This window comes from Rhinolophus sinicus, linkage group LG13 (assembly GCF_036562045.2).
Source record: "Rhinolophus sinicus isolate RSC01 linkage group LG13, ASM3656204v1, whole genome shotgun sequence".
NCBI classification, from domain to species: domain Eukaryota; kingdom Metazoa; phylum Chordata; class Mammalia; order Chiroptera; family Rhinolophidae; genus Rhinolophus; species Rhinolophus sinicus.
Genome location: NC_133762.1, coordinates 42,772,763 through 42,788,336, shown reverse-complemented (window position 1 = coordinate 42,788,336; position 15,574 = coordinate 42,772,763).

The following is a 15,574-nucleotide window of genomic DNA, read 5'->3' as shown; positions in this document are numbered from 1 at the left end:
GTAGTCTGGCTTGTAGATTCTTAGGGGCTTTCATTGACATCACAAGGGTGGGCAGTCCTTAGGAGGACGCTTTTGTAAATGGCCCTACATCATTCCTCATCCCAACCTCTTTTACAATTGCTTCTCCTGTTACCATAAGCACCATAGGCCAGTATAAACAAGGAAGGCCATTTTCTTGGCTGGTGGGGAGTGGGGTTGAGATTTGTTATCCGGGTCTCATGGTTGCCTCACGGGCCCCTGCTGTGCTGAGGTTCACAGCAGTATCAAATCATTTTTTGAAAATCTCTGTTCGTATCTCCTGTGAAAATATTCGTGTCCCCCCAAAATTCATACGTTCAAGCCCTAGTCCCCAATATGATGGTATTTGGAAGTGGGGCCTTTGGGAAGTGATTAGGTTACCAGGATGCAACCCTCATGAATGAGATTAGTGACCACATAAGAAGAGATGTGGGACTGAAGATCACTCCCCAGGCAAGGTAGGACACAGCAAGAAGGAAAACCAGGAACTGAATTGGCAAGCACCTTGATTTTGGACTTCCCAGTCTCCAGGATGGTGACAAATACATTTCTGTTGTTTAAGCCACTGAGTATGTGGTATTTTGTTATATCAGGCCAAACTGACTAAGAGATTATGTAAAATATATTGCTCCCAAATCCAGGAAAATATGAAAATCGGTTTACTCAGGTGGTTTTGTGTACCATCCAATAGAGCCATGGCAGATGCTGTTGATGCTTCGTCCTACATCCCCTTGGCCCACCTGAGTTCACCTGTAACATTTTCAGAATACTCACAACTTCCCACCTCAATGCCTGAATCTCTCTTCTCTGCCTAAGGTCTTTCTCCGGCACCACGACATCTTGCCTTGCTTTTAACAGGAGCACCCCCAAAGTGTGAGGGAGTCAGGGTTCCTGAAGCAATCCCCACCAATGGGAGATGCAAGTTGGTGAACCGATGTCCCAGCTTCCCCATCTTGTGACTGGATGACCTGAGGTGTGTTCCCATCATCTCCTAGAAGGTCCCCCATGGGATGTAGCTCCACTTGCCCACAGTGGTAATTGCCCCACTTTTCCTGGCTTTTCTCCCTTCCATCTCATGTTTCTCACTTCCTTCTGGAATCATTTCCTAAACAAACCACCTGAGTCTCAGTGTTGACTCTCGGTGGATTCTAAGCTAAGACACAAGTTTTGTAGTTTTCTTTACCAAGGGTGTGCACATCTCTTAAGAGTTGCTATTTTGAATGCCTGTGTTGCTTCAATAGTATATATACAATAGGAAATTTGGCTCCTGCAGCCGCGAACTAGGCGAGACTCTGTTGTATTTCTGGAAAAGATACAGTTACAATTTGCAGATATAATTTACCTGGAAAAATAACACACTGCAAAAAATCCCCAAACATTGCACAAATAGAATTAGAAGCATGATAAAATATTGAACTGCTTTCTTGTTTTATCTTTATTTCTGCCTCACAACTGTTCGATACTTGTAGAGGAAAGGAAGAAAAGCTAGAACTCTGAATAGGAATCCAAAAGAAAGCACTGTTAAGGGAGAAAGTTATTTGAGCATTCTCCAGGAAATGCTCAAATAGTAATTAAAGGAGAAAGGTAATGGTAGCATGTAGTTATGGAAACAAATGCTGTTGTGGCTATCTGTGATACAGTACGCATGCGGAAGAGAGACACATGGGGTCTGGTAAATAGGAGCAGAGTGTGGCCCCCAGCAGATTGTGACCTGCATGCTGGAGGGAAGGACTTATTTCTAAGACTATAAGTGTTTGTGAAAGGCTTGTTGATGCTGTATTTGTATGGTCCTCAGTGTGGTTTTTGCTGTTGCAAGATATCCCTTGCTAAATGTTTTTAAGGAAGAGAGGAGAGTAATTCTCAGATCAATGTCATGCTCACTGGCCAGCCCTGGGTAAGGGTCTCCAGTGTGGTAAGGTGGGTGGCAAGGGTCTGGCCCCTAAAGAGGCCCTTTGGGTTTCATGAGCCCTCCTGGCACTGGCTGCTCAAAGTCACTCTGGTGGAAAGTACCTGAAAATCAGAATGTGGTTGGTAAGCCCATTACAAGGGTGAAAGGATTTGAATATCTTTCTGCTTTTCTGAGACTGTTCTGGGAAAATGGTGCAGAGCAGGGAGTCTGGCATTATCTGTTTCAATCTGCTTCTCTTTGCCCCAAATGCCCTCATCTTGTTTTGAAAACGTATTCCATGCTGATGTCACTATTCTCCTCTGAGAGCAACACTTTCTCCTCATGTGCAGCCCACAAAGCTATCCCTCTCTCCCCATGCTTGCTCCTTTTGGTGGGGTTCTCAAGGCTGTGAGTTTAATTTCTGTGTGCTGTCATGCTAGAGGAGGGGCATGTGTGGGAGGGAAAGGCTGGCTGGGGGCGGAGGGGGGGGGCGGGGGTCTCAGCTTTAGCCTGAGCTGTGTCCTGCTCTAAATCACAGTTGAGTCGGGGACTGACACCATGGTGGGCCATGCCTGTCAGGAGCCCCCGGGAGGTTTGTCTGAGGGGTGAGTGAGAAACATCAACCAAAAAAGCTTGGTCTAGTAGGAAAGATGATTTGTCTCTTGTGTTTGTCTGTCTTGGACCAGCCCCTGTGGACAAAGTTCTGAGTCCTGTGTTGAGGGTGCTGTCGACGGTAAATGGAAAGAATTTTTACCACATGAACTTTAGAAGTCTCTGGGGTTCTAGTTACACAGAAGAGGAGGAAGAAGTGGTGTTCTTACTTCTGCTTGGGGCTCCGTGGGGCTATGGGGTTGGGAGGCCCCTGGGGATCCTGAGGCTTCCAGAACCTCAGCAGTGGTGACTGCAGTGTCCCATGGAAGAGGGCCTGGCTCCTGCAGGCCCTGAGCCTGAATTCCTGAAGTTTCTTGGGCAGGCAGAAGGTGCTTTCACAGGGGACTGGGTCCTACCTTAGTAGACAAGGAACGCAGATGTTTCTTAAATCTATCTTTAGTGCTCTAACGTTTAACTCACATTCAAGACCTTTAGCTCTTTACTTGTCTAAGTGAGGACAATAAAAATAAAAAGCATTTATAAAGGAAGCATATTTCCTCTTTGGTTTTCTTCCCCGTCTCTGCTAATAAAAACACGATTCACTTATGTTGTCATCACGCTGAGATTATTTTCAACTCCATTATGAATGGCCCTAGCTTTTGGTGGCTTCTTGTAAGTTTGCATTGCAATTCAACATTTGTTTGAAATAAAAGTTGTGAAAAGATATCAAAATGGTATTAACTTTTCAAATACAATGACAGCTCTGATGGCCATTCCAGAAAAAGAGTTCCAGAATTGCTTTGAAGGGTAGACTAAGCGCTGGTGTCGGTGCATAGTTCCTCAAGGGGAATACTTCGAAGGTGGCCGCAGTGATATTCAGCAATGAAGTATGTAGCACTTCTTCTAGGATGAGTTCGCGAACTTAATTGTCAGACTTCATAATCACTTGGTAAGGCAAATCAGTTTCTAATGTATTTTGTAGGGCCATCTTCTCAGATGCTGGGTTTGCCAGGCACATCTTCAAGCACTGTTCACGTCACCCCTAGACCACCGCCTACACCCAGTGCTTCACCAGGACGCTCGCAGCCGTCTCTGCACCTTCCCCCTCAGCTGGAACTTTCTCGTTTTTCTTTGAATATTGCCCGCCAGGGTCAGCTTCCAGGCCTGCTGCTCCGAGCACAATGTTCAGGGCCTGTGGTGTGACTTATTGTTGGCGTCTCACACATTAAAAATCTAACTCTGCACCAGTGGACCCTCTCCCAACTTCTATCTCTACCTTGTTTTCAGAAATTTTGTGTACTTGTCCTGTGGTATTTTCTTGAGATGCACATAAAGATTTTAATTGTTTTAATCTTTTGATGGACTGTTATTTCTTTGACTGTGATTTTATGCCAAGATTAAACTGAGAACAGGACTGGCTTTATGTCAGCTGTAATTGCTTGTCTGGGGCAACAATGGAAAATGCCAGAACATTTTTAAATGAGTGACATATGGAAAAAAAATAAAACAGTTAGTGCCATAGAGTGGAAGCAAAATTGAGCAGTAAAATTAACAATTTGAATGTAACAGGGGTGGGAGCTCAGTAGTGTTCATGCTTTTTTTCTATTGAATAAAATAAATGACACAATCCAGGAGTGGAAATGCTACACTTAAAGCAATCTGAAAAATTATTCTGGAAACTCTGATTTATACTTGTTCATAGTTTGCTTCTGATTTTTCTGCCAGCAAGAAGCACTTTGAGACTGAAGAGGGGGGAGTAAGCATTGGGGTAAGAGGGACCCAGAGGCTGAAGCTTTAGGAGGAAGTCAGAAACCCTCGTTTGCGTTAAATGCAGCTGGGTGTCCAGACCAATTTAAGTCATATCATGGGGGAAGTAAAGACTTGTGGCATGACAGTGGAGTCTCATCCCTGTGGCTCAAACCCAAACCCAAACCCAAACTTCTGCTTTCCTGGCAATAGTCGTTCTGAAATAACAAGGAAGCCCTCTTTAACCCTATGGCATCAAAGCTGTAAGATGGCCTTGACCATTCCAGATATTGAGAATTTGAGTCTGAAAGCCTTTGGTGGTGGAGGTGAAGGAATACTACAGATCAACATGTGGGTTTATTAAACACAGGGCGTAAAATCAATAATAGGAGTAGCCAGGTTCCTTGTACAGGTAAGAAAGAGAAAAGAAACCAAGAGGCAATGACTTAAAAGAGGGTTAGGAAATGCTTCCTCCTCACTTTGTCTCTTGAGCTTGAGGTTCATCATAAAAGACAGAATTTCAACATTTTTATGTTATAGCAATCAACAAACTTTAATCATTAATTAAAATAATTAAATACAATTTAACTGATCAAATGGGCAATGATTAGCAAAAAAAATGTAATTCTGTGCTGGGAGAATAAGAACACACTGGGAATATAAATTGGTACAGCCACTCTGTACCAATTGCATGATGTATCTCTAGATGATGCAAAGTTGGGGTAGAGTATTAGAAAGCTAGAAGAAGAAACCCACCCAGCCCAGCTCCTGTAAAAAGTAGCTTGTTATGATGAAACAACAGATGACAGCACCCACACAGGAGGCAGCTAGGCCCCATGCAGCAGCATTTATTTATTTTGATTTTTGATTTTTTCCTTTTATTTACCAGTGATCAAATAATGAATTGATTCCTTATCATCATTTAAATGTGCTGCTTAAGATTTTTAAAAAATTATTTTAAGATTTTCATTAAAAGATAGCTAACACATGATATTATATTAGTTTCAGGTGTACACCAAAGTTATTCAACATTTATAGACCTGAAGAAGTGATCACCATGATAAGTCCAGCAACCATCTAACACCATACCAGGCTATGGCAATATTATTGACTATATTCCCTGTGCTGTACATTACATCCCCATGACTTATTTGTTTTATACCTGGAAATTTGGACCTCTTATTCCCCTTTACTTCTTTCCCCCTTTTTAAAATTTTCAGTTACAGTTGACACTTAATATTATTTATTATTAATTGCAGGTTCACGGCTCAGTGATTAGATATTTATACAATTTAAGAAATGATCCCCCTGACTAATCTAGTACTCACTTGGCACTATACATAGTTATTACCATATTAGTGACTATATTCCCTGTGCTTTACTTTACATCCCCCTGACTATTTTGTAACTACCAATTTGTACTTCTTAATCCCTTCACCTTTTTCACCCTGCCCCTCAACCCCTTCTCATCTGGCAACCATCAACATGTTCTCTGTATCTATGAGTTTGTTTCTGTTTGTTATTTTGTTCTTTAGATTCCACATATAAGTGAAATCACATTGTGTCTGTCTTTCTGTGTCTGACATATTCCACTCAGCACAATTCCCTCCAGGTCCATCCCTGCCACTAAAGATGGCGAGAACCCATTCTCTTCTGCGGCTAAGCAATAGTCCATTGTATGTATGTACCACCCACCTACTCTTTATCCATTCATCTATCGTCAGACACGCAGGCTGCCTCCATATCTTGACCATTGTAAACAATGCTGCAATGAAAATATGAATGCACACATCGCCTCAAAGTAGTGTTTTGGGTTTCTTCAGATAAATACCCAGAAGTGGGATTACTGGGTCCTTCTTTGTGTTTTGTTATAGCCTTTGTTTTAAAGTCTGTTTTGACTGGTATAAGTATTGTTACCCCAGCTTTTTTTTTCTTTTCATTTTCATGAAATACTTTTCCATCCCTTTATTTTCTGTCTGTGTGTGTCTTTCAATCTGAAGTGCTTCTCTTGTAGGCAGCATATGTAAGCGTTTTGTTTTCTTATCCATTCAGCCACCCTATGTTTTTTAGTGGAATATTTAATCCATTTACATTGAAAGTAATTGTTGATAGACATGAAGCTATTGCCATTTTATTATTCATAATTTTGATCTTTTTTTTCCCCCATCTTAAAGAAGTCCCTCTAACATTCCTTGTTAGCTTTTTCTTGTCTGGGAAGTTCTTTACCTGTCCTTCGATTCTAAATGATAGTTTTTCTGGGTAGAGTAATCTTGATTATATTTCCTTGCTTTTCATCACATTGAATATTTTGTGCCAATGCCTTCCAATCTGCAAAGTTTCTGTTAAGAAATCATCTGATAATCTTATGGAGCTCCCTTATAAGTAACTTGTTGCCTTTCTCTTGCTGCTTTTAGGATTCTCTCTTTGTCTTTAACTTTTGCCATTCTAATTATAATGTGTCTTGGTGTGGACCTATTTGATTTCATATTGTTTGAGACTCTCTGCACTTCCTGGACTTGTATGTCTATTTCCTTCCCCAGGTAAGGAAAGTTTTCGGTTATTATTTCTTCAAATAGGTTCTCAATCCCTTGCTTTTTCTCTTCTGCTTCTGGTAGCCCTATGATGTGAATGTTATTACACTTAATGTTGTCCCAGAGGTCTCTTAAACTATCCTCATTTTTAAAAATTATTTTTGTTGTTTTGATTGGGTGTTTTCGCCTACCTTGTCTTCCAAATCGCTAATTTGATCCTGTGCTTCATCTAGTCTGCTGGTAATTTCTTCTAGTACATTCTTTACTTCAGTTCTTATATTCTTCACTTCTGACTGGTTCTTTTTTATGGTTTCTATGTCCTTTTTCATGCTTGCTATCTCTTTGTTGAAGTTTTCACTAAGCTCCTTGAGCATCCTTATATAACTGTTGCTTTGAACTCTGTACCTGGTAAGTTGCTTGCCTTCATTTTGTTTAGTTTTGTTTCTGCAGTTCTCTCCTGTTCTTTCATTTGGGATGTATGTCTTCATTTCCTCATTCTGGCTGCCTCTCTGTTTGTTTCTATGTATGAGGTAGATCTTCTATGTCTCCCAGTCTTGGCCAGGTGGCCTTATGTAATAGGTGCTCTGTGGGGCCCTGGCACAGTTTCCCTAGTCACTTGTTCTGGGTGCTCCAGGAGTGTACTTTGTGTGGGTCGTATGTGTCCCCTTGTTATAGGAGGAGTCTTGATTGCTATTGGCATGTCAGTGAGTGGGATTGATCCTCAGGCTGATCAGCGTGGGGTTTGGCCATGTTCACAGCTTATAAGCTGCTGTGCAGGGGGTTTACCCCACCAAGTGGGATTTGCCATAGTGGATTCTGGTGCCTGTTGAGACCATCCTTGGAGTGTTCCACTTGTGGGGCTAATTGGGGGGTGCTCTCCTGTGGTCTGAAGCCAACCTCAAAGTATGTTCATTTTGGGGCCTCTTGTGAGGGGCTCTGATGCAGGCACAGGTCAGCCACTGCCTCTGACCAGTTGGGAACTAACTGGTAGGAGCTACAAAGCAACCCATGATTGTTCACTGCCTTTGCTAACCCTGGAGGTGCATGGAAAGAGGCCATGCTGCGAACATAGGATGACTGCCACCAGTACCAGGCCTGGGGTAACTTCACAAAAAGCCAGGACACCCCAAGTCCTGCTGCCATCTGCTGACTCCCTTAAGGTTTAGCTCCTGATAAAGCCTTGTGTGGTACACAAGTTGGATGAGGCAGGGTCTCAGGTAATCACTAAAGTGGGAAAAATTGTGGTCATCAGGTTAATGTAGATTCTGGTTTGGTGCCAGTGCTGAGCCCAGGGCTACTTAGCAAAAGTCTCAGAGCACATTGTGGCCAGCTGCCTCCTGCCTGGGTCCTGCAGACTCCGATAGTTTTTTAAGAAAGAGTGCAATGTGGGTGGTCTTGGAGAAAGTGCCTCTGGTGTTGGGTGAGTTGGGTGGGGTGGAGTCTCAGGGATTCAGCAGGGTACAGCTGCAGAGCTCACCAGGTCAATCAGATTCAGATTTTGCCTGTGGGGGAGGGTTCAACACAGGAAAGATGGCTCCTGCTTGCTGGCTGCATGGGAGAAGGACCCCACACAGGGGAAATGGTGACTGTCCTCCAGCCCTTGCCTCGAAGCTACACACCTCAGTCTGCCCATTGTATGCTTCCAATGCCCCTCAAATCACTGTCCCTCTGCCGGAGCCCAAGGGGAATGCCTGCATGTGAGAGAGTCTGTGTGCAGGCCATGCAAGAGGACATTTGGGTTTTCCACAGCCTTCCATCCCACCCATATGGTTGGAATCTTCACTGTTTTTCACAGCCTCATGTTGTGGGGTCTCCTCTTCCTGGCACCAGTACTCTGGGCTGGGGAGGCCAGTGTGGGGTTGGGGTCTCTGGCTCCTCTGGGAGGAACTTCCATGGTCCAAATATCCCTCCCAGTTCTCAATCAACACACATAGGTTTGGGGCCAGCCTGTTTCTCGTCTCCACTTCTCCTATCAGTTTTGACATGGCTTCTTCTTTATATCCTCAGCTATAAAACTTCTGTTCAGCCAGATTGCAGATGGTTCTCCAGGTTGACTGTGCTATAATTTAGTTGTAATTTTAATGAGTTCACAGAAGGAAGCAGGTACAGTACTTATCTACTCTGCCATCTTGGATCTCTCCGCCACACAGCAGCATTTAAACAATTAGTCCTTCCCTCCTTCTTTTTTAAGATCATAAATTTTTAAATAGTTTTTAATAATTAAACATGTTTTCTTGCAGAAGCAATTATTTTCTATATATTATATACATAGAAAATATAATTTTCTGTACAAAATATAGATAAGCATAAAGAAAATAAACCTATTAATAATTCTATGCCTTTTTGATTATGTTTATGTGTACATATCACTTTTACTTACCCAAATACAATCATAATTTTTGAACTAGTAACCTCACCCCTGCCCCATATAACAATATATTATGTAACACCATTTGGGCATAGTATTCCATTATGTGCCAAGAAGAATATCCTTGCAGTTAAATCAATTTCCAGAGGTAGAATGTGCACAAAAGATGGGCATTTTTTTTAAACCTTCTTGAATCATGCAGCCAGAGTGGTTGTACCAATTTATATTCCCAGTGTGTTCTGAGTTTCCCAGCACAGAATTATATTTTTTGTTAATCATTACCAATTTGATCAGTGAAATAGTATTTAATTATTTTAATTAATGATTAAAGCTTGTTGATTGCTGTAGAATCAAAATGTGGAATACTGGCTTTTATAAAGAATCTCAAGAGACAAAGTGTGGAGGAAGCATTTCCTAACACTCTTTTAAGTTATTGTCTATTGGTTTCTTGGTCTCTTTTCTATTTCTTTCTTGTATAAGGAAAATGATTGATTTTATACCCTGTGTTTCTGGTAATCTTTGTGAATGATTCTGCTGTATTCCTCTGGAATATTCTAAAGATATTTTCCTTTATAAATGAGCTAGAGAAATATGTGGAATTATGATAGAAAATATGGCAAGTGTAGAAATTTGAGAATGTTTTTCTGATCATACTTTTGTAAGAAATTGTTTTCATTCTCTTTGAAATTCCTTTTTCTTATTGAGTAACACACTGTGCTGATTTACTCTTTCAACATTTTTTTCTTTCAAAGCATTCCTTATTTACAAGAAACTCTGCATCAGTTGCAGCAGTTCTGTTGCACAATTTTCTTGATTCCTGCTTTTTTTTTTTCCTTTAAAAATATAGAGACTGCGATAACTTTCCACTAAGGTGGAAATTGGTACTAGCCATTCAACATAAAACTGTTATAAAATAAACATATAAAGCATAAAGCATGTGCTTTCCTACCACACACATTAGCTTAAATAGGGCAGAAGTAGCATTAACAACAACAACAACAAAAATAGAGACTAAGAAATGAGAAAGAAAAAGAAGTTTATAGTGTTTATTGTTATTTTTCAACTTCCTAGATTTGAGGGCTTAAACAAGTGCTTGTTTAGAAGCATTCTTATGTACACCACATTTGTTTATTGGCCCTAATTGTTATATTTCTTCCCTGTAGAGAGATACATGATTAATACTTGAGGAATTTGTGAAGGTAAATTTTATGTAACAATACTACAAGATTGTTCAGATAAGAAAAAACATTCCCGTGTGACCATCTGATATTGACCATCATAAGAGGGATCCACTTTGAGTTACTTTTGTACAGATGTTGATAGATTTATTTTAATTTGTTCACATTCTCCTCTCCTAGCTTTTCTTGCCCAGAGATGCACATAGACAAGGAAGTTGGGGGTGGTCAGAGCAGGAATTGAGTTAATTTGGCCCGTATAACCTTCACGGACATTTCTAAGCTTCACAAAGAATAAGTATGTCATTGAAATAAATTCTAAAATTCATAATAGAACAAATATATAAATGTTAAAAAGCTACAGTTTCAGAATTGATTTAATAAAAGGAATCCTCAAACCAAAATATCAGTTTTCATGTTGTGGGGACAGAGCCAGGAGTGCAGTTTCCAGGCTCTTGGCCTCACATGGAAAGGTGCTGGCTCAGGTAGTAAATGGCCATCAACTGTGATTGGATGGCCATCAGCTGTGGCTAGTTGGCCATCAGCTGTAACCAGTGAGCCATTGGCCACTGATATAACTGCTATGGCTACGCTAGCAGAAAAGGGGGGCTAGCAAGAAGATGGTGGCTGAGCTAGCAAGCACGGATTGCAGCTAGCAAGCGCGGAGTGTGGATTGCGGATTCTGTGGCTCCTGCTTCCTGTGTCTCCAACCCAGCTGCCAACGAGACTGTAGTGAGCTGACTCCCCTATCTATGGCTCCGTGGGTGTTCCTTTTTGGCCTCACCATATCCTGCGTTCTTATGTGGGGAGCGGGACCAGAGACCCCGCAGGCCGCCCCACGTGACACATGTAGTGTTTGCAGCTACATATGGCTATTTCCATTTAAATTAATAAGAGCTAAATAAAATGAAAACTGAGTTCCTCAATCACACCTGCCTCATTTCAGCTGCTCAATAGCCACATGTGGCTCATTCTGATTGCATAACTTTTTACTCTGGTTTCTGAAGGAAACACAAATAGAAAGTCTCCAGAAGTTACATGTATTTGTGCTTGTTGCCCAAACACACTTGTGAGAGTTTAGATTATTGTTCAGGAGCAGTGTTCAGCGAAACTCCAATGAGGGAAGTCTGTACTGCCCCAACGTTGGGCTTGTCCATGTAAATTACTTTGGCCAATGGCATGTTAGTGGACACAACAGGTCCAGAGACTTGAAATGTGCTTACCTTCTTGCTCTTCCATCTTCAGCACAAGAAGAGCCTGTCTCAGCTAACTCTTGGTCCAAAGAACATAGAACACACCTGCACCCAACTTGCAGTTAAGATCCAAACCTATTAACCCAGTCGGTCAGTCCAATCCCAGCTGACTTCTAGTGTGAGAGTGAACATCGTTTAGTGATGAGTGCCACTGAGGTTTCAGTGGTTTGCTGCACAGTATTATTGTTGATAAGCTAACTGATACTGTACTACTTTCTCGTCTTTTTTGTGTTAATTGTCTTCCCTGCTTTGAATATTCTCCCCATCTTTGTCCACCTGGGGGAATCCTTGGTACACTTACAGTTCCACATTCAAATATCACATCTGCTGTGAAATCTTTCTGGATTTGTTTTCCTCCATGTCATGCGGGGGACCCTGCTCGCTGCGCCATTTGTCGTGTATGGTGGCCTGTGGGGATTCTGGTCCCGCTCCCTGCATAAGAACACAGGATATGGCTAGGCCAAAAAGGAACACCCACGGAGCCATAAGTAGGGGAGTCATACCACTATAGTCTCACTGGAGGCACTATAATCTCACTGGAGGCTGGATCCACATGACCCGCAACCTGCTGTCCGCTTTTCTGCCTGCCAACCAACCGACTGGACTCGACCCCCCAATCAGCACAGCCGCGGCAGTTATATCAGTGGCTAATTGGCTAACTGGTTACAGCTGACAGCCAACTAGTCACAGCTGATGGCCACCTACTACCCAAGTCAGCACCTTTCCATGTGAGGTCGAGAGCCTGGAAACTGCTCTCTAGGACTCTGTCCCCACACTCCACCATATACATATAGTACAATGTTCTGTTTTCTGGTTTTAGTGCAAGAAGCTCACATATATACCTTCTTATGTTCACCTGTCACTAACACACTTCTGTCTGCTAGGCGCTATACAATGTACTGGAGACATAAACAAAATATAGTCTGTGACTTCAAGTACATAGTAAACTTTTAATACCTCCAGTGCAGCATTTGTATCATACCGTATTATAACTGGTTTCTTTTACATTCCAAACTCCACGGAGATAAGGATCATATTATTCCTCTTTCTGTCCTCAGAAATGTATTAGCTCATTTAATAAACTTTAAAAAGTTATTGTGTTTATAATTTATCTTCCTATTTCTACCAGTTATACATAGTAGTTTACAGAGTCAAATAGTTTCACAGAAATTATGAGGAAATTAGCAGGCATCTTCCTCTGCCAACCTCTCTTTCCTAGAAGCCAATACTTTTTTAGCTAATTATTTTTGATATTTATCCCTATGTGCTTAATAATACACTTCTATTGCTATTTCTTGATTTTTTTAGTTATGAACATTACCTCCTGACGTCCCATTATAGAAGATGAAAATTTATCTCTTTGTCCTTCCTGCTTGTCCGCTCCCCCATTCACTCTTGCTCTTCCTGACCCTCCCATCATCCCATTGAGGATGTAATTTTACGTAGTTCAATATTTAGAGTTTAAATTGCCATGATCTGAAAATACTATTTGCAGCCGAGCCATGTGATATACTATGATTTTTTTCCTTTTCTGTTCAACTTTTTGTTTTCCTAGAGTTAATAATGGCTTAGCTATCATTTGCTTATAATTCTCGTATACCATGAATCCAACCACAAACTCTTTTTCAGTTGCCTGCTAAATCTTTCAGTGCATTCAGGTGCATCTGGAACTCATGATTTCCTTCTTCCTGAAAAAGATTCCCCTGCAGTTTTCTGACTGCTCCTGTTCGCACAGCCATCATCCTGAATTCTCCCTCTTCCTGAGGCTGCCCTTTGCCTCTCTCGTGCTGGGTCTCCTTTTTTTGGTGCCTCTTGTTTTCCTCTTCCTTGGTTTACGCTCTTATTTTGGTGGAGTACATTGTGAGGACAAATAAAGAGTAAAAATAAAAGGCTAATTATTTCTATTGAAAATAAGAGACTTCCTCCTTTCCCTTTTATTAAAGCATTTACTTTAGAAAATTTGTAATTATGTTTCCTCTATTATGGATGAAAGAAAGGCCACATACTAAACCTGACCAGCTCAGGGGAGTCCTGCATGGTGGGCCTTACAAACTCAGAGACTGAAATTAGCCACATAGGATGGTCTGAACATAAAAATGTCTACGTAAAAGCAGGTCCTGGTGGAGAGTCATATCCTTGGCCTGTAGTTTCCTTGACAAAGGTCATGTCGATCTTATCTTCTCTTTCCATAGTTTTAGTTTCTTCTGATTATTTTGTGTCTGTTTTGGATTTATCTTTCATGGTAGATGCTGTCCTCAGATGCCTGGCTGCCTGCTCACATTTAAGAGTGAACAATTAACAGCTGACTGGAAGTTCTGAATGCACAAGAGGGGCTGGTCGGTTTCAGCTGTCTGAGTCTTTTTACTGGAATACTTTCTCGGTTTGCTGTTTGGATGGTAGCCAGCATTCTGGAAACTGAAGGTTGGGTGAGGGCTGTCTCAGCATTCAGAAGGCTCACATTCATGTAATTCTTTTGTTTTCAGTGTGGCAACCCTGCTTTTCACTAAGTTTGGTGTCTCCTAACCAGACCCTTTAATCACCGTCTTTGGGAAATAAATGTCTGCCTTCTGCAGGGGAGATCTGGGGATCTGATCCCCTCTGAAATAATATTGCCACCAGTCCTCTTTACTTTTGGCTTTTTCTTCATCTCCATGTCCAGAGGGACCAGGCGTCACCGATTTCTCAGTCTTTGGGGATTTAACAATGTAAATAGGGTAGGATTTGCCCTTTCCCTACTGTGAGTTTCGGATTCAACTTAGGATCGAAGACATCATTTATGTCTCCTCCATCTGCTTTCTAATCCCGAAAATGTCATTCTGTGGTCTCCTTTCCCCGTGGCCCTGTGTTTGCCCATTTGTGCTTTCAAGCAGCTGTTTGTACCTGAATGTGCTGGTCACTCCGTCCTTCTCTAGCCATGCTCTTTCCTTGGCTCCTGGAGCACCACGTTTCTGGTTCCCTCAGCTCTCATTGGCACCCCCTCCCTATCTTGTTGCTTCCTCCTAAGCGTTGTTAGGATGGGTGTGTGTCCTAGGACTAAGGCCAAAGCTTCTATGTACTCTCTCCAAGTTATCTCATGTAGACTCATGGTTTTAAACAATATCTGTTTGCTGGTGACACCCAGCCATGACTGTTCATTTCTAGATGCTGTGGGGCTGTGTTTGCAGTCTTGCTGCAGAGGGGAGCCTGCATTTGTAAACATTTTCAAGGCAGGCGCAGACAAGGTACAGGAGGTGGCCTGAAAATGACATATTTTCCCTGATGTGTGAGTTCTCATCAAATTATTGGGCAAGAGAAAATTTAGAAAATCTTCATTGCCTGGGGCCTCTTCCTCCACCCCCCTCCCCACACACATGCAGTTATGACTCAGTCTCTGGTTAAGACTTATCAGAGTGCTGAAGAGATGGGTGGGGAGGGCACACCCTGGGTGATATTCTAACATTTGGGGACAGTCTCTGGCCCCTGGTTTTCTATCACATCAGATAATTCCCCCGTTGAGGAAACAAACTGCCCAAAGCATCTCTGTGGCCCCTGGATACTTCTGAATCCAGGATGGTCTCTCCCATCCTCCCTTCTGCTGATGAGTCCCAAGCAGATGTAGAGTTTGCCTGTTCATTGGGGCCCTCTTCTACCTCCTCCCCAGCCCTTTCACACAACTTCACTCCTGCCTTGTACTCTTTGTCCCTGAGTAGTCTTGAAGCAAAACCACCTGCCACAAAGAAAATAATTAAGAATCTGAGTTTGTATGTTTGAAACTCAAACCCAAGAGAGCTACCTAGTTTTGACTTAGAATTATTTTCATTTATGCTAAAGGAACCCTTTAGTGCACCTTTTTGGGAATGACAAAGGAGTTATGGTGAGGTCAAAGGGAAGAGGGAGTGAGAAAATGGGAAAGGAAATGCCTGGGAATCAAGGAATAATTTTACATAGCATAAATAAGGTCAGGGATATTATTATAGATCTCTAGATGAAAAAAAAAAAGTTTGTCAAACCTGAATTTCAACCGA